At 46.6% G+C, this 23,634-nt stretch overlaps 1 long non-coding RNA gene across 1 annotated transcript in view; it reads left to right on the top strand.

Moving 5' to 3' along the window:
- The first annotated feature begins 1,659 nt into the window (after nucleotides 1–1,659).
- Nucleotides 1,660–23,634, top strand: part of LOC138854376 (uncharacterized) — a 107,080-nt gene continuing 85,105 nt past the window's right edge. The window contains exon 1 of the long non-coding RNA XR_011393564.1: nucleotides 1,660–1,845. This is a non-coding gene — a long non-coding RNA (uncharacterized lncRNA). The remainder of the gene's footprint in view (nucleotides 1,846–23,634) is intronic.

Below are 23,634 nucleotides of genomic sequence, written 5' to 3'. Positions count from 1 at the left end.
CTGGCAAGTCCTTCCAGGTGTGTAGGATTGTCTTCCTGGCAAGTCCTTCCAGATGTGTAGGATTGTCTTCCTGGCAAGTCCTTCCAGGTGTGTAGGATTGTCTTCCTGGCAAGTCCTTCCAGGTGTGTAGGATTGTCTTCCTGGCAAGTCCTTCCAGGTGTGTAGGATTGTCTTCCTGGCAAGTCCTTCCAGGTGTGTAGGATTGTCTTCCTGGCAAGTCCTTCCAAGTCCTTCCAGGTGTGTAGGATTGTCTTCCTGGCAAGTCCTTCCAGGGGTGTAGGATTGTCTTCCTGGCAAGTCCTTCCAGGTGTGTAGGATTGTCTTCCTGGCAAGTCCTTCCAGGTGTGTAGGATTGTCTTCCTGGCAAGTCCTTCCAGGTGTGTAGGATTGTCTTCCTGGCAAGTCCTTCCAGGTGTGTAGGATTGTCTTCCTGGCAAGTCCTTCCAGGTGTGTAGGATTGTCTTCCTGGCAAGTCCTTCCAGGTGTGTAGGATTGTCTTCCTGGCAAGTCCTTCCAGGTGTGTAGGATTGTCTTCCTGGCAAGTCCTTCCAGGTGTGTAGGATTGTCTTCCTGGTGAGTTCTTCCAGGTGTGTAGGATTGTCTTCCTGGTGAGTCCTTCCAGGTGTGTAGGATTGTCTTCCTGGTGAGTCCTTCCAGGTGTGTAGGATTGTCTTCCTGGCAAGTCCTTCCAGGTGTGTAGGATTGTCTTCCTGGCAAGTCCTTCCAGGTGTGTAGGATTGTCTTCCTGGCAAGTCCTTCCAGGTGTGTAGGATTGTCTTCCTGGCAAGTCCTTCCAGGTGTGTAGGATTGTCTTCCTGGCAAGTCCTTCCAGGTGTGTAGGATTGTCTTCCTGGTGAGTCCTTCCAGGTGTGTAGGATTGTCTTCCTGGTGAGTCCTTCCAGGTGTGTAGGATTGTCTTCCTGGTGAGTCCTTCCAGGTGTGTAGGATTGTCTTCCTGGCAAGTCCTTCCAGGTGTGTAGGATTGTCTTCCTGGTGAGTCCTTCCAGGTGTGTAGGATTGTCTTCCTGGCAAGTCCTTCCAGGTGTGTAGGATTGTCTTCCTGGTGAGTCCTTCCAGGTGTGTAGGATTGTCTTCCTGGCAAGTCCTTCCAGGTGTGTAGGATTGTCTTCCTGGTGAGTCCTTCCAGGTGTGTAGGATTGTCTTCCTGGCAAGTCCTTCCAGGTGTGTAGGATTGTTTTCATCATTGTGATGAAAATGTTTCTTGAAACCACATTATAATCATTCAAAAAATTAATATTTTTTTCTGGTAATGTGATCGTCAACAGTCAAGAAGTATTATCTTTATGGGGAAGGAAGCGTTAAACCTGTAAGACTCGTGCAGTGTCTGGGAAATAAGAGGCAATCAGTTTTGATCCGAGGAAAAGGAGGGTAGCTTCAGCTCCTTGGATCAAGAGCCCTTCATCAGCGTCAACACTGCTTCACCGGTCAGTACATTATTAAAAAAAAATCTTAACTACGGTTTGAGTAAAAGATAAATTTCCTCCGCTTCCCTGAGTTTTGTAATAATAAAACCTCCCATAAAAAAGATAAAAAAAAATTGTGTATGTAATTAAATATTTTATAATAGCAAGACATGAAAGGGTAAAATAGTATTAATATGAAGAATATTATATCACAACCCGAGGTTATGGAGTCAAGTGTTGGTGAGTGTTGAGGCGGCGGCGGCGCTGCTAACATTACTCTAATTCTGAATAATTAAGCCCATTTCTGTTTCCGGAGGAAGCTGTTCTTTCTCTCCCAAGTCCTGGCCAGTTGTGGGCATTATTTGCTGGGCATCAGTGGTCAAAACATCAACTGTGAGGAGCCAGTAACAATACTACCCAGGTAATGTTCAAACTTTGTGTATATTTTCTTGAGGCTTGGTGTCCCCCCCCCTCCAGGAAGGTTCCTTGATGCTGGTGAAGGGCTCTTGATCTTGGGAATTGTGCTCCAGTTCCCTGAATTAAACCTGAATACCTTCTACATCCCCTCACAGGCGCTGTACAATCCTATGGGTTTAGTGCTTCCCCGGAGAGGAACTTTATCAAGTTAAAGTATAATATGTGCAGCTGAGTGTTATTATAATCAAGATTTACCTAGAACACGTTAAATGACGCCAGTGAAAGCTCTTGATCCAGTGGTAATAGAATTTAATGTCTCCCACGAATGTAATACTACTACTAATATATATTTAATAATAGTCTCCCCCAGATGGTGCCTTGATGCCTGTAAGGTGCTCTTGATTCAGTGAAAATGTCAAGGGAACTGCTTTTCTCTAAATATTTGATAAATATAGACCGACTCATATTGCAGGTATTTAGTATTGCGTACTAGTTTGTCCACGATGAAGAAAATGTCATTACCGCTATTTGTTAACTTTGTGTTTTGGTTGGAATAAGTAAGTTTATTCAGGTATACACAAATATAGTTACATAGATTATCATACATAGCAGCATGTGTGTAGAGAACCTAGGATAACCCAAAAAAGTCAGTGACTTATTTCCACTGGGTGTGATACATATTTCATAACTTTTAACTTCAGCGTATGTTTGTCAGATTTGTGTATTAAAGCATCTAAAAGGGGGGATTTTGTTCTCTGCTTCTTCCAAAGTATACTGGATGGTCGAAACTCTTTGGTTGGGTTTATGACGTTGATGTCCGATGTCCATCTGTCTGGGGACGATAATAAGTATGTTCATGTAATCGTGTAACGCAACTACGTTACGTTACTAAGGATGATATTATTGAAGTATTCTTCCTCCATATACTCCAAGTTGGCAAGAACTGTGATGATAAGTGGACCCATTCCAGTACATTACATAACATTGTCTGTAGACACTTGCTGACTGCGGCTGCTTTTGCCGCAGTCAGCATATGCCGCTGCTGTCATTCCTTTACATGCGTGCTGTTTGCTAGGAGGTGTATATATGACTGGGATAACGGCAAAGGAAGGGTATGACCGGGGTGGCAGACAAGTTTTCCAGCCAACATTAAATCACATAAACCACAATATTTTTATAGTAATACTTTCCACACAAGTTCTCCGCTTCAATAGTTCCCATTATAGTTTATTGCTTATTGGACTGATATTACCAAGTAACTGTCAATATGAACACGTCATATCTCTGGAAGTTATATTTTCTTAGTATAATTTTTCTTAAGAAGTAGTTATTTAAGCAATAGGCTATACCGAGGTTAACTTTGTGTACAGTAAGACTTGACCCGATGATAGCAAAGGTTTTAGAGTTGAAATATTGTTTAAATTATCGACAACAACAATTCCGCGTACGAGAGTTGCGTTTCTCAGTATAAAAATTATATTTTAGTTATATGGTTATCTTTGTATAACACCGAGGTTTGCATCTGTATACACTTCGAGGTATGTACCAAGAGGTGGATATCTCAGTTTACAATAGTTTACTTTAGTATCTATTTTACGGATTAAAGTATTCTTGATGTACGCCATCACTTAAGTCTAAGCATATGTCATGTGGGTTCGATAACGTGGATGGGGTAAAAACACTCGCGTAGGCTGGTTAGTAAGTATAATTATAACGGAAAGTATGGGAAGCACCATCAGCCGCCCTGCCTCTCTCTGCTCTCTATCTCAGTCTGACCCACCAGTGCCTAGCGGGTGAGCGGCATTCAAAAACATGCTATGATCAGCAGCAACATGAATAACAGTCAGTGATTCACACAGACGGTTGGTAGTGAGTCATCTACTGGTAACAGGCTACTGGTAACTGGTACTACTGAGATATATAAACTGAGATATACACATCTTGATGTATATATACTCAGATACATCTCAGTACATATACGCTAAAATATGCGTACATCTCAGTATACATACATTAAAAAATACATCTCGGTATATATACATCAACAGATACATACCTTTTGATGTATATACACTGATATACATATATCTCGTTGTATATCACTGCTATTATTCCAGGAAATTACACTTGAGTCTCTATTAGAACGAACATATGACGAGAGCCCTGGTAAGAAGGCAGAGGAAGAAGTATAAGGTAGGATGGGTAAAGGTGTGGAGGAAAGTGAGTTTTGATCGAGCCAAGTGACACTATTAGGAGACCCTCGACCACGAGTAGTGCCGACCATACGTGCTGATTGTGATCCCTGCAGAATGTGTCTGTGGTTAGGCCGCAGGGCACTGAGGTTGCCTCAGTGCTGGAGGCAATGATGTAGGCAAGCGTAGAAGTGAGGATTTAGTTAGAAAGTTCAGGACAGCTATAGACATAATTAGGAAGAAGGGGGGGGGGCGCCCTGTTATATGTGGCATTTTGTCAAGAAGAGGTGTTGGTAATGAATGGTTGTCCAGAGCAATTGGTATTAATTGTTGGCTGGATAAACACTGTAAGGATAATGCAGTACCATTCATTGACAACTGGGACAACTTCTATGGCCGAAATGACATGTATGCCAGGGATGGGGTTCACTTATCCAGGGCAGGTGTGGGTTTTCTTGCTAACTCAGTTGAAGGGGTTGTTAGGACTTTAAACTAGGATTAGTTAGAGGTATGGGTTTAGAAATGATAAATAATGAGTATGGATATATTGACTTATGCTCTGATATTAAGAATCTTAATAGTAACTGTCATGGAGTAACTCTGGGTAATGATAATTTCAGAAATTGTGTTAAAACAAAGATGACTAGGAAAAATGTGCAGAAGAAAAAACATATGATGGTATTTTATGCTAACAGTCGAAGTGCAAGAAATAAAATTAATGAACTACGTTTGGTAGCATGTGCTGGGAACTTTAATATCATTGCATTAACTGAAACGTGGTATGATTTAAAGAGTCGGGATATGACTGCTGAGTGTAATATTCAGGGATTTAAGTTGTTCAATGTGGATAGATGTAATGGGAAGGGGGGAGGAGTTGCATTGTATGTTCGAGAAAATATTAATTGTTGCATAAAAACAGGTATAAAAATAGATGGAGCAGTAACAGTCTGTTTGGGTAGAGTTCGTGGAGGGTCAAGAAAAACTAATTCTAGGTGTAATATACCGACCTCCAGGCTTGGATCACGATAGAGGGGGACTTCTTTGGGACGAAATTGTTAGGGCTTCTGGACACAGTAACATAGTCATAGTAGGGGACTTTAACTTTAGTCAAATTGACTGGAATTCTTTGACAGGTAATCTAGAGTCCAGTGACTTTATGGAAACAGTTCAGGACTGTTTTCTGAAACAGAGCGTAACTGAGCCTACCAGGGGTAATAATTTGCTAGACCTAGTCTTGTCAAATAAGGAAACACTCGTGAATAATCTGGAGATCACTGAAGAGCTTGGCGCAAGTGATCACAAATCCATCACCTTTAGCATTAATTGGGAATGCAAGAATAATGATAATACAGTAAAAATCCCCGATTTTCGTTCTGCCGATTATAATGGACTTAGGGAACATCTGTCTAATCTTGATTGGGGTTATCTAGCTAATGATTTTATTGACGATAATCATACTTATGAATATGAAGGGATCTGCTTTTATGATTGTTTTCTTAATAATGTACACAGTGCCCAGAGTATATACATTCCCCAGAGAGAAATTAGGTCTAATAATAACGATCCCAAATGGGTTAACAGGAGGCTAAAGCATCTATTAGGGGAGAAAAGGGGAATTTATAGGCGCATCAGAAGAGGAGAGGTTAACCTTACTGACCAATATGTTCAGCTTAAAAGAGAAGTAAAAAAGGCGATTAGAAAGGCTAAACTTGACTATGAAATTAGAGTTGCTAATGAATCAAAGACTAATCCAAAGGGGTTCTTTCAAGTGTATAGGACGAAGGTGAAGGAAAAAGTAGGACCTCTGAAAACTGGGAATGGACAGCTGACGGATAATGAACTGGAAATGTGTTCCTTATTTAATGACTATTTTTTGTCAGTTTTTACACAGGAAGATGTAAATGAGATTCCAGTAATTAACAATTATTTAGTTGTAATAAAGTTGGTAGAATTACCGACAATATGTAAAGTAAAAGGACACAAGTGCAACTAATGTGACATTTATTGTGGCAACGTTTCGCTCTCCAGGAGCTTTATCAAGCCATTACAAACCCTCTGTGTCCATGTATTGTTTGTAATGGCTTGATAAAGCTCCTGGAGAGCGAAACGTTGCCACAATAAATGTCACATTAGTTGCACTTGTGTCCTTTTACTTTACAAATTATTTAGTTCCTGGTGAATTTAAGTTAACTAATATTACTGTCACGAGGGACATGGTTATTAAACAGATAGACAAACTGAAACAAAATAAGTCCCCGGGACCCGATGAGTTGTTTTCAAGGGTACTTAAGGAATGCAAGATGGAGCTTAGTCAGCCATTAACGAGTGTATTCAATGCGTCCATCCTTACCAGTGTTGTGCCAGAGTTGTGGAAGATGGCTAATGTGGTTCCTATATTCAAATCAGGGGATAAGTCCACTCCTTCAAATTACCGTCCAATAAGCCTGACATCTATAGTGGGCAAGTTATTAGAATCAATTATAGCTGACATTATCAGACGTCACCTTGAAGAGCATAACTTGATAAATGAATCTCAGCATGGATTCACGAGAGGTCGTTCCTGCCTGACAAACTTACTGACGTTCTTCAATAGAACATTTGAGGCAGTTGACAGTGATAAGGAATATGATATTGTTTATTTGGATTTTAGTAAAGCCTTCGACAGAGTACCTCACAAGAGACTCTTAAGAAAAGTGGCAGCTCATGGTATAGGAGGTAAAGTTCTAGCATGGATTGAGGCATGGCTTACCAATAGAAAGCAGAGAGTTACCATTAATGGAGTGAAATCTGAATGGGGATTAGTCACTAGTGGCGTTCCACAAGGATCAGTTTTAGGCCCTCTCCTGTTCATAATTTACATTAATGACCTAGATGAAGGGATTACTAGTGACATGAGTAAGTTTGCTGATGATACAAAGATAGGCCGTATAATTCACTCTGAGGAGGATATCAATGAACTCCAGGACGATTTGAACAAATTAATGTCTTGGTCTGAAAAATGGCAGATGAAGTTTAATGTGGATAAGTGTAAGGTACTTGCCCTTGGTAATGAAAATAACCCTCGAAGCTATAATCTAGGTGAAGTAGAGCTTGGTCATACAGAATGTGAAAAAGACTTGGGAGTCATGGTAAGCAGAAATCTAAAGCCAAGACAGCAGTGCCTTAGTGTGCGCAACAAGGCCAACAGATTACTTGGATTTATCTCAAGAAGTATGAGTAACAGAAGTCCAAAAGTTATTTTACAGCTCTATACATCACTAGTGAGGCCTCATTTAGATTATGCTGCTCAGTTCTGGTCCCCTTACTACAGGATGGACATAGACTCATTAGAGAACATACAGAGAAGAATGACTAAAATGATTTACTGTGTAAGGAACCTCCCGTATGAAGATAGACTTAAAGCCTTAAATCTCCACTCTCTGGAGAGGCGTAGAATGAGGGGAGATATCATTGAAGTGTATAAGTGGATGACGGGCATAAACAAGGGAGACATTAATAAAGTACTGAAGGTGTCGAACCAGGTAAGAACCAGGAATAATGGATTTAAGTTGGATAAATTTAGATTTAGAAAGGACATAGGTAAGTACTGGTTTTCTAACAGAGTTGTAGATGCGTGGAACAGTCTTCCCAGTGGGGTGATAGAGGCTAGGACCTCGGGTAGCTTTAAGAAGAGACTGGACAAATATATGAGTGGGAGGGGCTGGGTTTGATTGGTGTCATGGGGTACGGGAATTATTTCTTGAGTAGCTTTAGGTAGATGTCGTTTTGATGAGGACCTGCCTCGTATGGGCCAGTAGGCCTTCTGCAGTGTTCCTACATTCTTATGTTCTTATAATCTCAGCTATAATTGACTCTAGTAATTTGCCTACAATTGAGGTCAGGCTTATTGGGCGGTAATTTGACGGTAACGACTTGTCCCCTGTTTTAAAAATAGGAATTACATTAGCCATCTTCCACATATCAGACACTACACCTGTTTGAAGAGATAAATTAAAAAATATTAGTTAATGGTTCACAGACTTCCATTTTGCATTCCTTTAGAACCCTTGAAAAAACCTCATGAGGACCCGGTGACTTATTTTGCTTCAGTCGGTCTATTTGCTTCACAACCATTTCACTAGTGACTGTGATGTTACATAATTTATCTTCTTCTGGCCCACTATAAAAATTAATTACCGGAATATTATTAGTGTCTTCCTGTGTAAAAACCGAGAGAAAATAATTATTTAAAATCGAGCACATTTCATTCTCTTTGTCAGTAAGATGCCCATAGTTATTTTTAAGGGGACCTATCTTATCTCTGACTTTTGTTCTATATACCTGGAAAAACTTTTTGGGTTAGTTTTAGAATCCCTAGCAACTTTAATTTCATAGTCCCTTTTAGCTTTTCTTATCCCCTTTTTAATGTCCCTCTTAATGTCAATATACTGATTCATAAGATGGCCCTCGCCTCTTTTGATACGCCTATAAATTCCTTTCTTATGCCCTAGTAGATATTTCAGCCTATTATTCATCCACTTTGGGTCATTTCTATTTGATCTAATTTCTTTATAAGGGATAAACGTTCTTTGAGCAGCATGTATTGTGTACAGAAAACTGTCATATTGATAGCTCTCTTCGTTACCCCAGTCAACAGATGATAAGTGTTCTCTAAGCCCATCGTAATCTGCTATGCGAAAATCTGGGACTGTTACTGAGTTATCCCTACTATCATACTTCCATTCAATGCTAAATGTAATTGATTTGTGGTCGCTAGAACCCAGTTCCTCTGAAACTTCTAAATTATTAACAAGGGATTCATTGTTTGCCAGAACTAAGTCAAGCAGGTTATTACCCCTTGTAGGTTCTGTCACAAACTGCTTCAAAAAACAATCCTGAACTACTTCTAAGAAGTCGTATGATTCTAAATTCCCAGTCAAGAAATTCCAATCAATATGACTAAAGTTAAAGTCTCCTAGAATTACTACATTATCGTGCCTTGTGGCCCTTATCGTGCCCCGATGCTTCCTTTAGTTGGCACCATAAGACTACTGACGGCTTATATGAAATAACAATGAAAGTAAGATTACAGCAGCTGTACGGTAGTAGGGACAACCCTAGAAAATTCTAGAGGGATTAGTACGAAACCTACACACGAAAATCACTCCCTAAGAAAGCAAAAGACTTGGCAGGAGGTGCAACATTCTCCCAAATGAAAAGCAGGGGCGCCACGAGTACGCTGAGAGAACTCGATAAATGTCACGGGCCCAAGACTGTTCAACTGCCTCCCAGCGTACATAAGGGAGATTACCAATAGACCTCTGGTTGTCTTCAAGAAGGCTCTGGACAGGCACCTAAAGTCAGTACCTGATCAGCGAGGCTGTAGTTCGTACGTCGGTTTATGTGCGGCCAGCAGTAGCAGTCTGGTTGAACAGATCCTGATCCACCACGAGGCCTGGTTTCAGACCGGGCCTTGTGGTGGATCAACGCCGCGGGGTCGTTGACCCCCGAAACCCCCTCCAGGTAAACTACACGTAAACCCCCTCCTATATTACCCCTTGAGAGCCCCTCTTGTATTGCCGTTTTTTAAGGTTGCATGTCTCAACAAGTTTTGCAATATTGACGCACCTGATACATTACACATGCATCAAGCAAATAACACTTGACCTCACTGTGTATACATTAACTCAACAAGAAAATAGTTTCGCCTTGTTTTTGTCATGTTAAATGTGTTGTTGTACAAGACTTCATTTTGCCTTAACGATCAGCGGCAGCCGAGCCAGAGTGAAATTAATCTGCAGGTTTAATCAGCACTGATTACCAACTCTGGTCGCTCATCCATCAATGTTAAATTGATGACGCGGCTGCAATCACTTGCTGATGATGAAATGTCTGCGAGGATCATGTTGAGGCGAGGCGGTGGAGAGAGGGAGCTGGTGTGGAGGAAAGCGTGTGTGCTCACCTAGATATATTTGCATGGGTCACGTCATAGCTCTTGGCGCTACCTAGTACCTCCCATCCTTTACCTATCGTGTTGACTAATTAATTCTTGGTCATACTCTTAACTTTTTTACGTATTTACTTCTACCTCTTGGTCTGTGTTCCGCTTAATCACACTGACACTGTACCTCTTGGTCTGTGTTCCGCTTAATCACACTGACACTGTACCTCTTGGTCTGTGTTCCGCTTAATCACACTGACACTGTACCTCTTGGTCTGTGTTCCGCTTAATCACACTGACACTGTACCTCTTGGTCTGTGTTCCACTTAACCACACTGACACTGAAAACAAATATTTCCAAAGAACTTTCACGGCACTCATAAGTACGATAAAGCACCTAAATTATTGGGAACGGTTGACGTCCCCTGATTTGTATTCCCTGGAACGCAAGCGAGAGAGATACATGGTAATATTCACTTGGAAAATCCTAGAGGGATTAGAGCCAAACTTGCACACGAAAATCAATCCCTACGAAAGCAAAAGGCTCGGCAGGAGATGCAACATTCCCCCAATGAAAAGCAGGGGTGCCACGAGTACACTAAGAGACAACACAATAAGTGTCTGGGACCCAAGACTGTTCAGCTGCCTCCCAGCATACATCGGGGAAATTTTCAATAGACCCCTGGCTGTCTTCAAGACGGCGCTGGACAGGCACCTGAAGTCAGTACCTGACCAGCCGGGCTGTGCTTCGTACGTCAGTTTGCGTACGGCCAGCAGTAACAGCCTGGTTGATCAGACCATAATCCACCACGAGGCCTAGTCTCAGGTCGGGCCGCGGGGGCGTTGACTCCCGAAACCCTCTCCAGGTATCGTCCCCGAGACTTATCTGCGTCTTTAGATGCCATTTATCTCCTCTGTCTCTGTATCTCTCTGTCTCTGTCTCTCTCTCTCTGTCTCTCTCTCTGTCTCTCTCTGTCTCTCTCTGTCTCTCTCTGTCTCTGTCTCTCTCTGTCTCTCTCTGTCTCTCTCTCTCTGTCTCTCTGTCTCTCTGTCTGTCTCTGTCTCTCTCTGTCTCTCTCTGTCTCTCTCTGTCTCTCTCTGTCTGTCTGTCTCTCTCTCTCTCTCTCTCTCTCTCTCTCTCTCTCTCTCTCTCTCTCTCTCTCTCTCTCTCTCTCTCTCTCTCTCTCTCTCTCTCTCTCTCTCACACACACACACAACTTTTATTATCAATTTGTATTTAATGTCCTGAGCATTTTGAATATCATGGGCATGTCACCATGTGTTCGATCGAGAGAGAGAGAGAGAGAGAGAGAGAGAGGACATGTTGCGGGGATCGAGAGAGGACATGTTGCGGGGATCGAGAGAGGACATGTTGCGGGGATCGAGAGAGGACATGTTGCGGGGATCGAGACTGCCCTTATTGGTTTCTGGCCTCTTGAGCCCTATAATACATATTATAAAAGCTGTTTATTGAGTCTGTTTCTATCACCTGATGTGTGTGTGTGGAGAGGTTCACATAATAATAATAATATCTTCATTTACTACAAGTACGTGTACAAGGTATACAGGTCATAGCTGGCATCAGTGACATACTACTATATAAAAAGCCCCTTGTTATGCAGAGCATTTCGGGCAAATTCGGTCAGTTGTGCCCCAAGATGCGACCCACACCAGTCGACTAACACCCAGATACGCATTTTACTGATGGATTAACATGGACAACCGGTGTAAAGAAACACGCCCAATGTTTCTACCCTCGCTGAGAATCAAACCTAGACCCTCGCCGTGTGAAGCCAGAGTTTTAGCCACGGGGCACCGTAGGGCTTAACTTAGGACTTATTCATAATTGTTCATTGGTTTAAATAAATATTTGCTTTACCTGTGGTACATAGTCCTTGTCTCTCTTCCCTCCTTCCTTCGCAGCTCCCTCCCTCTCCCTTGACCCCTGTAATTGTTTCGCTCTGGCTTTATGACCTCTCATGACCTGCCCACCTTCCTTCGCGCGACCTCTACCCTTGATGTTCATTGTGCCAATCTAGTGACTTTTTTTTTTTTGCACTTAAAGCAAGCTGGTCAAGTGCTTAAAGCAAGAGGTCAGGTACTAACTCTTCTCGTTTTCCACCTTCAAGACCTCTTAATGCAACCAAAATTTTAGACATTTTCCCTACATGTATTAGTGCTATTGCACCATTAGTTTCGGTAATTTTCGTGCCAGTATTTCTGCTAAATCAACCAGTAATTTTTGGTAATATTCGTGCTTGTAATTGTGCTATTCTGCCTCTAGTTTGTGGTATTTTTTGGTGACAAAAAGTAGTTTACTTCATTGCTATTTCTGTTTCCACCTTATCTGTATTTTATTCTTTTTAAGCAGTACGCAGATGTCTTGGTAATAAACTTCGTGACCGTATATAGTGCCCCTTGCTGATGTGAGTTTTGTCTCAGTACCCGCTGGTGTAGCTTACATCTTCACAGTGTTTGTAGGTATAGCTGAGTTTTCGCTCCGTAAGTACCTTCAACTTTTTTTTTTTTTTTGCATGAGCTAATGAATTAAACTTTAGTTTTAGTTGTTTGTGGCTACAGATTTAGGTTTTCACTGCTGTTATGGTTTCAAGCTTTCTTGACTGCGAGCGTTGCTTTTAAGTGTTCCCTCGCCTAGATTTTATCCTGAGCTCTCGTTCTCAATGACTACGTTCTCGACGCACTTCTCTCCTCATCTACATTCATTCTCCGTTCTCCCTTCACACACACACACACACACACACACACACACACACACACACACACACACAGTATGATAAAGCACATAATTTAGGGAGAGTGACCTAGTAGCGACCAGTGAAGAGACGGGGCCAGGAGCTAGGACTCGACCCCTGCAATCTCAACTAGTTGAGTACAACTAGGTAAGTACACACACACACACACACACACACACACACACACACACACACACACACACACACACACACACACACACTTGTGGCGTCTTCCACTATATATAATCTTTCCACATCGCTGGAGATGATATCCAACTCTTCCCTGTCTGCTTATACTCACTTGTTGAGGTCAGGAAAACCCTCCTTCAGGTGAAAAGGAATATGGAAATTCCTGTTTTGGTGTGAACTTTTAGTTGGTGTTGTATCGTCCGCCTTCGTAACGAAAGTCGACTTTAACGAGTTGGCCTTAACGGGACTTCTTTAACGAGTCTTCTTTAACGAGTTCTTTAACAAGTCTTTTTTAACGCGTCGTCCTTAACGAGTCGACCTTACCTATTCGTTCTTAATAAGTTCTTAAGAAGTCGTCCTTAACAAATCGTCCTTAACTAGTCGTCCTTAACAAGTCCTTAACGAGTTTTCACTTGCAAATCATTCTTGTTGCTTCAGTCATTTTAGTTGTCAGTTTGAGAAGAATTTTGTCTATTTTGCCCAGTTTATTCCTCCCTTTTCCTTCATTTCACCCTCCCCTTTCCTACCATCTCTTTCCTAACGTTTCCCTTCTCCTCCTCCTCTTCTCTTGATCTATCAGATGTTTCTGTGCTCTCAGACATTCATGCATCATCATAAATCATGGTGAATCATAAACCAGAGACCGACCCAGACTCTTCTTACATACTCGTCTTAATTGATGGCTCTCATACCAGCCTAACGTCAAGTGTTGAAGTATATCTCAGCCTACTCTTTCATTTCGGAGCCTTTCTCTCTCTCTCTCTCTCTCTCTCTCTCTCTCTCTCTCTCTCTCTCTCTCTCTCTCTCTCTCTCTCTCTCTCTCTCTCTCTCTCTCTCTCTCTACCTACTGTAGTTGATCAATCTTTATTCTTAAAAATGTATTGAAGCGTACTTATTGTCTTTGAGTTTTCTTTCTTTAAAATATATCTGAGCCTACGCTCGTTCAAGCCTTTAAAATATAATTCAGCGCATTTTCTTTTCTCTCGTATATTAACATTAAATATATATTTAAGCTTACTCTTTGAGTTCGTTGTATGCGTAAAATTGTTTACTAAAATGTCCCTAAAATGTAGATGATCTGCTAAACCTTCAATAAATGCCGGTATTCTTGTGAAGAAACCACATTCTTTGGCATCTGATGCCACTGATGTGTGTATCTGGCGCTCCTGAAATGCGCATAAAAATATGATCCTTAACGTTGTTGTCGTCATGTAATGCTTCTTGGTTTTATTAATGTTGACACACATGGACGTAACACTTGGCTGCCACTGTGGTGATCATAACCTGTTTATTATTTACTTTAATGTTACTACTGAAATTAAGGAAGGAAAATTCATTAACGTTTATAAATTTTGCTGCGTTCAAGGGTACTGCATATGTCATGCAAAGCCTCCGGTGAGGTCCTTGTTAGCAGATTCTGAAGACTGCCTCCGTAGTTGACCGAAATATTTAGAACTTTTTCCTCATCTATTATATTTTTTATAACTGGGATTGTGTGTGTCATTAACAAATGTTTGTTATACCTCCACCTCCTCCTTTCTTCTCGCTGATAAAATATAATATGATAATCGTTCACAAAGTACATACAGCCTAGCTAAGAGTATAGTAATGAGATGGTCAATACATGTGACGTCTCTTAGGTGTAAACAAAGGCACATTATCACCTCCATCACATGGCAGACAATTACCATGCAAATATATACCGTAAAATACCATAACAATTACTGAAGTTGGTGCTGCCAGGAGTGGTGGTGCTGGGGTAGTGTGAGGGTGTTGGTGGTGGTGCTGGGGTAGTGTGAGGGTGTTGGTGGTGGTGCTGGGGTAGTGTGAGGGTGTTGGTGGTGGTGCTGGGGTAGTGTGAGGGTGTTGGTGGTGGTGGTGGGGTAGTGAGAGGGTGTTGGTGGTGGTGCTGGGGTAGTGTGAGGGTGTTGGTGGTGGTGTTGGGGTAGTGTGAGGGTGTTGGTGGTGGTGTTGGGGTAGTGTGAGGGTGGTGGGGTAGTGTGAGGGTGTTGGTGGTGGTGCTGGGGTAGTGTGAGGGTGTTGGTGGTGGTGTTGGGGTAGTGTGAGGGTGTTGGTGGTGGTGCTGGGGTAGTGTGAGGGTGTTGGTGGTGGTGCTGGGGTAGTGTGAGGGTGTTGGTGGTGGTGCTGGGGTAGTGTGAGGGTGTTGGTGGTGGTGCTGGGGTAGTGTGAGGGTGTTGGGGTAGTGTGAGGGTGTTGGTGGTGGTGTTGGGGCAGTGTGAGGGTGTTGGTGGTGGTGCTGGGGTAGTGTGAGGGTGTTGGTGGTGGGGTAGTGTGAGGGTGTTGGTGGTGGTGTTGGGGTAGTGTGAGGGTGTTGGTGGTGGTGCTGGGGTAGTGTGAGGGTGTTGGTGGTGGTGCTGGGGTAGTGTGAGGGTGTTGGTGGTGGTGCCGGGGTAGTGTGAGGGTGTTGGTGGTGGTGTTGGGGTAGTGTGAGGGTGTTGGTGCTGGGGTAGTGTGAGGGTGTTGGTGGTGGTGTTGGGGTAGTGTGAGGGTGTTGTTGGTGGTGGTGTTGGGGTAGTGTGAGGGTGTTGGTGGTGGTGCTGGGGTAGTGTGAGGGTGTTGGTGGTGGTGCTAGGGTAGTGTGAGGGTGTTGGTGGTGGTGTTGGGGTAGTGTGAGGGTGTTGGTGGTGGTGTTGGGGTAGTGTGAGGGTGTTGGTGGTGGTGCTGGGGTAGTGTGAGGGTGTTGGTGGTGGTGTTGGGGTAGTGTGAGGGTGTTGGTGGTGGTGCTGGGGTAGTGTGAGGGTGTTGGTGGTGGTGCTGGGGTAGTGTGAGGGTGTTGGTGGTGGTGCTGGGGTAGTGTGAGGGTGTTGGTGGTGGTGCTGGGGTAGTGTGAGGGTGTTGGTGGTGGTGCTGGGGTAGTGTGAGGGTGTTGGGGTAGTGTGAGGGTGTTGGTGGTGGTGTTGGGGTAGTGTGAGGGTGTTGGTGGTGGTGCTGGGGTAGTGTGAGGGTGTTGGTGGTGGTGGTGGGGTAGTGTGAGGGTGTTGGTGGTGGTGTTGGGGTAGTGTGAGGGTGTTGGTGGTGGTGCTGGGGTAGTGTGAGGGTGTTGGTGGTGGTGTTGGGGTAGTGTGAGGGTGTTGGTGGTGGTGCTGGGGTAGTGTGAGGGTGTTGGTGGTGGTGCTGGGGTAGTGTGAGGGTGTTGGTGGTGGTGCTGGGGTAGTGTGAGGGTGTTGGTGGTGGTGCTGGGGTAGTGTGAGGGTGTTGGTGGTGGTGCTGGGGTAGTGTGAGGGTGTTGGGGTAGTGTGAGGGTGTTGGTGGTGGTGTTGGGGTAGTGTGAGGGTGTTGGTGGTGGTGCTGGGGTAGTGTGAGGGTGTTGGTGGTGGTGGTGGGGTAGTGTGAGGGTGTTGGTGGTGGTGTTGGGGTAGTGTGAGGGTGTTGGTGGTGGTGCTGGGGTAGTGTGAGGGTGTTGGTGGTGGTGTTGGGGTAGTGTGAGGGTGTTGGTGGTGGTGCTGGGGTAGTGTGAGGGTGTTGGTGGTGGTGTTGGGGTAGTGTGAGGGTGTTGGTGGTGGTGTTGGGGTAGTGTGAGGGTGTTGGTGGTGGTGCTGGGGTAGTGTGAGGGTGTTGGTGGTGGTGCTGGGGTAGTGTGAGGGTGTTGGTGGCGGTGTTGGGGTAGTGTGAGGGTGTTGGTGGTGGTGTTGGGGTAGTGTGAGGGTGTTGGTGGTGGTGTTGGGGTAGTGTGAGGGTGTTCGTGGTGGTGTTGGGGTAGTGTGAGGGTGTTGGTGGTGGTGCTGGGGTAGTGTGAGGGTGTTGGTGGTGGTGTTGGGGTAGTGTGATGGTGGTAGTGTTGGGGTAGTGTGAGGGGTGATGGTGGTGTTGGGGTAGTGTGAGGGTGATGGTGTTGGGGTAGTGTGAGGGGTGATGGTGGTGGTGCTGGAGTAGTGTGAGGGTGATGGTGTTGGGGTAGTGTGAAGGGTGATGGTGGTGGTGTTGGGGTAGTGTGAGGGTGATGGTGTTGGGGTAGTGTGAGGGGTGATGGTGGTGGTGTTGTGGTAGTGTGAGGGGTGATGGTGGTGGTGTTGGGGTAGTGTGAGAGGTGATGGTGGTGTTGGGGTAGTGTGAGGGGTGATGGTGGTGTTGGGGTAGTGTGAGGGGTGATGGTGGTGTTGGGGTAGTGTGACGGGTGATGTTGGTGGTGTTGGGGTATTGTGAGGGTGATGGTGGTTGTGTTGGGGTAGTGTGAAGGTGATGGTGGTAATGTTGGAGTAGTGTGAAGGTGATGGTGGTGGTGTTGGGGTAGTGTGAGGGTGTTGATGGTGGTGTTGGGGTAGTGTGAGGGGTGAGGGTGGCAGTGTTGGGATAGTGTGAGGGTGATGGTGTTGGGGTAATGTGAGGGGTGATGGTGGTGTTGGGGTAGTGTGAGGGTGATGGTGTTGGGGTAGTGTGAGGGGTGATGGTGGTGGTGTTGGGGTAGTGTGAGGGTGATGGTGTTGGGGTAATGTGAGGGGTGATGGTGGTGGTGTTGGGGTAGTGTGAGGGGTGATGGTGGTGGTGTTGTGGTAGTGTGAGTGTGGTGGTGTTCGGGTAGTGTGAGGGTGTTGGTGGTGGTGTTGGGGTAGTGTGAGGGTGTTGGTGGTGGTGTTGGGGTAGTGTGATGGTGGTGGTGTTGGGGTAGTGTGAGGGGTGAGGGTGGCGGTGTTGGGGTAGTGTGAGGGTGTTGGTGGTGGTGTTGTGGTAGTGTGAGGGTGATGGTGTTGGGGTAATGTGTGGGGTGATGGTGGTGGTGTTGGGGTAGAGTGAGGGGTGGTGGTGGTGGTGTTGGGGTAGTGTGAGGGTGGTGGTGTTCGGGTAGTGTGAGGGTGTTGGTGGTGGTGTTGGGGTAGTGTGAGGGTGTTGGTGGTGGTGTTGGGGTAGTGTGATGGTGGTGGTGTTGGGGTAGTGTGAGGGGTGAGGGTGGCGGTGTTGGGGTAGTGTGAGGGTGTTGGTGGTGGTGTTGGGGTAGTGTGAGGGTGGTGGTGTTGGGGTAGTGTGAGGGTGATGGTGGTGGTGTTGGGGTAGAGTGAGGGGTGGTGGTGGTGGTGTTGGGGTAGTGTGAGGGTGATGATGGTGGTGTTGGGGTAGTGTGAGGGTGATGATGGTGGTGTTGGGTACTGTGAGAGTGATGGTGGTGGTGTTGGGGTAGTGTGAGGGTGATGGTGGTGTTGGGGTAGTGTGAGGGGTGATGAGGGTGGTGCTGGGGTAATGTGAGGGTGGTGGTGTTGGGGTAGTGTGAGGGTGATGGTGGTGTTGGGGTAGTGCCAGGGTGATGGTGGTGTTGGGGTAGTGTGAGGGGTGATGGTGTTGGGGTAGTGTGACGGTGATGATGGTGGTGTTGGAGTAGTGTGAGGGGTGATGGTAGTGGTGTTGGGGTAGTGTGAGGGATCATGGTGGTAGTGTTGGGGTAATGTGAGGGTGATGGTGGTGGTGTTGGGGTAGTGTGAGGGTGATGATGGTGGTGTTGGGGTAGTGTGAGGGGTGATGGTGGTGGTGTTGGGGTAGTGTGATGGTGGTGGTGTTGGGGTAGTGTGAGGGGTGAGGGTGGCGGTGTTGGGGTAGTGTGAGGGTGTTGGTGGTGGTGTTGGGGTAGTGTGAGGGTGGTGGTGTTGGGGTAGTGTGAGGGTGATGGTGGTGGTGTTGGGGTAGAGTGAGGGGTGTTGGTGGTGGTGTTGGGGTAGTGTGAGGGTGATGGTGGTGGTGTTGGGGTAGTGTGAGGGTGATGATGGTGGTGTTGGGTACTGTGAGAGTGATGGTGGTGGTGTTGGGGTAGTGTGAGGGTGATGGTGGTGTTGGGGTAGTGTGAGGGGTGATGAGGGTGGTGCTGGGGTAATGTGAGGGTGGTGGTGTTGGGGTAGTGTGAGGGTGATGGTGGTGTTGGGGTAGTGCCAGGGTGATGGTGGTGTTGGGGTAGTGTGAGGGGTGATGGTGTTGGGGTAGTGTGACGGTGATGATGGTGGTGTTGGAGTAGTGTGAGGGGTGATGGTGGTGGTGTTGGGGTAGTGTGAGGGATCATGGTGGTAGTGTTGGGGTAATGTGAGGGTGATGGTGGTGGTGTTGGGGTAGTGTGAGGGTGATGGTGGTGGTGTTGGGGTAGTGTGAGGGGTGATGGTGGTGGTGTTGGGGTAGTGTGAGGGGTGATGGTGGTGGGTGTGGGGTAGTGTGAGGGTGATGGTGTTGGCGTAGTGTGAGGGTGATGGTGTTGGGGTAGTGTGAGGGGTGATGGTGGTGGTGTTGGGGTAGTGTGATGGTGGTAGTGTTGGGGTAGTGTGAGGGGTGATGGTGGTGTTGGGGTAGTGTGAGGGTGATGGTGTTGGGGTAGTGTGAGGGTGTTGGGGTAATGTGAGGGGTGATGGTGGTGGTGTTGGGGTAGTGTGAGGGGTGATGGTGTTGGGGTAGTGTGAGGGGTGATGGTGTTGGGGTAGTGTGAGGGGTGATGGTGGTGGTGTTGTGGTAGTGTGAGGGGTGATGGTGGTGGTGTTGGGGTAGTGTGAGGGTGATGGTGTTGGGGTAGTGTGAGGGGTGATGGTGGTGTTGTGGTAGTGTGAGGGTGATGGTGTTGGGGCAGTGTGAGGGGTGATGGTGGTGGTGTTGGGGTAGTGTGAGGGTGATGGTTGTTGTGTTGGGGTAGTGTGAAGGTGATGGTGGTAATGTTGGGGTAGTGTGAAGGTGATGGTGGTGTTGGGGCAGTGTGAGGGGTGATGGTGGTGGTGTTGGGGTAGTGTGAGGGTGTTGGTGGTGGTGTTGGGGTAGTGTGAGGGTGTTGGTGGTGGTGTTGGGGTAGTGTGAGGGTGGTGGTGTTGGGGTAGTGCCAGGGTGATGGTGGTGTTGGGGTAGTGTGAGGGTGATGGTGGTGGTGTTGGGGTAGAGTGAGGGGTGGTGGTGGTGGTGTTGGGGTAGTGTGAGGGTGATGATGGTGGTGTTGGGTACTGTGAGAGTGATGGTGGTGGTGTTGGGGTAGTGTGAGGGTGATGGTGGTGTTGGGGTAGTGTGAGGGGTGATGGGGGTGGTGCTGGGGTAATGTGAGGGTGTTGGTGGTGGTGTTGGGGTAGTGTGAGGGTGATGGTGGTGTTGGGGTAGTGCCAGGGTGATGGTGGTGTTGGGGTAGTGTGAGGGGTGATGGTGTTGGGGTAGTGTGAGGGTGATGATGGTGGTGTTGGAGTAGTGTGAGGGGTGATGGTGGTGGTGTTGGGGTAGTGTGAGGGATGATGGTGGTAGTGTTGGGGTAATGTGAGGGTGATGGTGGTGGTGTTGGGGTAGTGTGAGGGTGATGGTGGTGGTGTTGGGGTAGTGTGAGGGGTAATGGTGGTGGTGTTGGGGTAGTGTGAGGGGTGATGGTGGTTGGTGTGGGGTAGTGTGAGGGTGATGGTGTTGGGGTAGTTTGAGGGTGATGGTGTTCGGGTAGTGTGAGGGGTGATGGTGGTGGTGTTGGGGTAGTGTGATGGTGGTAGTGTTGGGGTAGTGTGAGGGGTGATGGTGGTGTTGGGGTAGTGTGAGGGTGATGGTGTTGGGGTAGTGTGAGGGGTGATGGTGGTGGTGCTGGAGTAGTGTGAGGGTGATGGTGTTGGGGTAGTGTGAGGGTGATGGTGTTGGGGTAGTGTGAAGGGTGATGGTGGTGGTGTTGGGGTAGTGTGAGGGTGATGGTGTTGGGGTAATGTGAGGGGTGATGGTGGTGGTGTTGCGGTAGTGTGAGGGGTGATGGTGGTGTTGGGGTAGTGTGAGGGGTGATGGTGGTGGTGTTGGGGTAGTGTGAGGGTGATGGTGTTGGGGTAATGTGAGGGGTGATGGTGGTAATGTTGGATTAGTGTGAAGGTGATGTTGGTGTTGGGGCAGTGTGAGGGGTGATGGTGGTGGTGTTGGGGTAGTGTGAGGGGTGATGGTGGTGGTGTTGGGGTAGTGTGAGGGTGATGGTGTTGGGGTAGTGTGAGGGGTGATGGTGGTGGTGTTGTGGTAGTATGAGGGGTGATGGTGGTGTTGGGATAGTGTGAGGGTGATGGTGTTGGGGTAGTGTGAGTGTGATGGTGTTGGGGTAGTGTGAGGGGTGATGGTGTTGGGGTAGTGTGAGGGGTGATGGTGGTGGTGTTGGGGTAGTGTGAGGGGTGATGGTGGTGGTGTTGGGGTAGTGTGAGGGTGATGGTGGTGGTGTTGGGGTATTTTGAGGGTGATGGTGGTTATGTTGGGGTAGTGTGAAGGTGATGGTGGTTGTGTTGGGGTAGTGTGAAGGTGATGGTGGTGTTGGGGCAGTGTGAGGGGTGATGGTGGTGGTGTTGAGGTAGTGTGAGCGTGATGGTGGTGGTGTTGGGGCAGTGTGAGGGTGATGATGGTGGTGATAGTGTGGTGCTGGGGATGGTGGTTTTGTGGTGGTGCTGGGGATGGTGGTGTTGTGATAGTCTTGTGCTGGAGATGGTGGTGTTGTGATAGTGTGGTACTGGAGATGGTGTTGTGGTAGTGTGGTGCTGGGGATGGTGGTGTTGTGGTAGTGTGGTGCTGGGGATGGTGGTGGTGTGGTAGTCTTGTGCTGGAGATGGTGGTGTTGTGATAGTGTGGTACTGGAGATGGTGTTGTGGTAGTGTGGTGCTGGGGATGGTGGTGTTGTGGTAGTGTGGTGCTGGGGATGGTGGTGGTGTGGTAGTCTTGTGCTGGGGATGGTGGTGTTGTGATAGTGTGGTGCTGGGGATGGTGGTGGTGTGGTAGTCTTGTGCTGGGGATGGTGGTGTTGTGGTAGTGTGGTGCTGGGGATGGTGGTGGTGTGGTAGTCTTGTGCTGGAGATGGTGGTGTTGTGATAGTGTGGTGCTGGAGATGGTGTTGTGGTAGTGTGGTGCTGGGGATGCTGGTGTTGTAGTGTGGTGCTGGGGATGCTGGTGTTGTAGTGTGGTGCTGGGGATGCTGGTGTTGTAGTGTGGTGCTGGAGAGTTTTGTGTTGTGGTAGTGTGGTGCTGGGGATGCTGGTGTTGTGGTAGTGTGGTATATATTCTGGCCTCTCTTCCTTCGCGCTTCAGTGTGACTAGTTAATGGTTCAAATCAGACCGAAACTTCATCATAAGTTTGAGTCTGGAAGGCGGGAGTTACTTGTGTATTGTTCCAGCCACGGCGTAGTGATTTTGTGTGCCTCACCAAGTAACAATCACTGGAGGAGGAGGAGGAGCGAAGGGACGAAGGCTGAAGAAGGGAAGATAATAATTCTCTATAAATCCCAGTAAGGAACTGCATAATTTGTCCAGTGAGCATGATAATAGCCACAGTAATTGTCACGACTCTTCTGTCAGCACCCTGCTAGAGGAGCCTTCCTGCCGTTCAAGGGCTTTTGATCTTAGGACTTTGAGCTGCTCTACCCTTCCCTGAATCAAACTTGATTACCTCTCCCCATAAATATTATAATCTTCGAGAACAAAGTCAGAACTTGATAAAATTTTGATGATGGTCCATCACGGAGCGAAACGCTCTCTGATGTTTCGTTTATAGGCAAAGGTTATTGTGAGTTTTCAGCCTCGGTATAGTGACATGTTCATCATGAACATTGTTGCAGCCTCGGTATAGTGACATGTTCATCATGAATATTGTTACAGCCACGTTATAGTGATTTGGTCTAGTGCCGGATCAGCCGAGCTATGGTTCGTGTGTTGGACTACGTGCGGCCAGCTGGAACAGCTTGGTTGATCAGACCCTGTTCCACCGGGAGGCCTGGTCGTGGACCGGGCCGCGGGGGCGTTGATCCCCGGAATACCCTCCAGGTAGGTCCTGTCAGGGTTATGCACTAGTGTCATGGTTATGCAATAGTGCCAGGGTTAGGCACTAGTGCCAGAGTTGTGCATTAGTGCCAGGGTTATGCATTAGTGAATCTGTTGGTGCCAGGATCCGATACACTTCATTACAACAACTCTCACATCTCGGGTAGCTACAAACGTCTGTGTATACTGAGTGCAAGTAGCCAGTGACTGCCATAGCTCACCCATCAGTCCACTTTCCTCTTATATACTGACTTATCTCACCACGGGTTCTAACCTTAATTCTATACTAAGTTAATTTATGATGTTGACACCAATATTATGTATTTTGGATTAATTTTAAGGCGTTCTTATTAAGTATGGGTTATGTTGTGGATAACTCTTGGGTTATGTAGGGGGTTAATTGAAGGCTGTATACAGGGGTTTAGTCAAATATTGGGTTGGGGATTATGGAAGGGTTGTGTAGTGGATTTACGATGGATTGTGTAGTGGATTAACGAAGGGTTGCCTAGTGACAAAGGTGAATGTTAGCCGGCCAGCCAGCCAGCCATTTAACACAATGAACAATTAGCGAGGTAACACTTAAACAATGAACATTTAGCTAGTGCAGCAGTGAGCATGGCATGGAGTCATGGCCCCTCCCTCCTTCTCTTATTTGTACCACCATTATTACCATAATGGACCAGCCGTCACGCTTATAACCACCATACTACCTCACAGCCACCATTTATTATGTGAGTTTTAATATTAAACACACACACACACACACACACACACACACACACACACACACACACACACACACACACACACACACACACACACACACACACACACACACACACACACACAAACAAACAAACACAGGAGAGGACAGGAGAGATAGGGGAGACATGATAGCGACATACAAAATACTGAGAGGAATTGACAAGGTGGACAAAGACAGGATGTTCCAGAGATGGGACACAGCAACAAGGGGACACAGTTGGAAGTTGAAGACACAGATGAATCACAGGGATGTTAGGAAG

Source organism: Cherax quadricarinatus, chromosome 56, assembly GCF_038502225.1.
Source record: "Cherax quadricarinatus isolate ZL_2023a chromosome 56, ASM3850222v1, whole genome shotgun sequence".
NCBI lineage: Eukaryota > Metazoa > Arthropoda > Malacostraca > Decapoda > Parastacidae > Cherax > Cherax quadricarinatus.
This window is presented reverse-complemented; position numbering and strand designations above follow the sequence as displayed.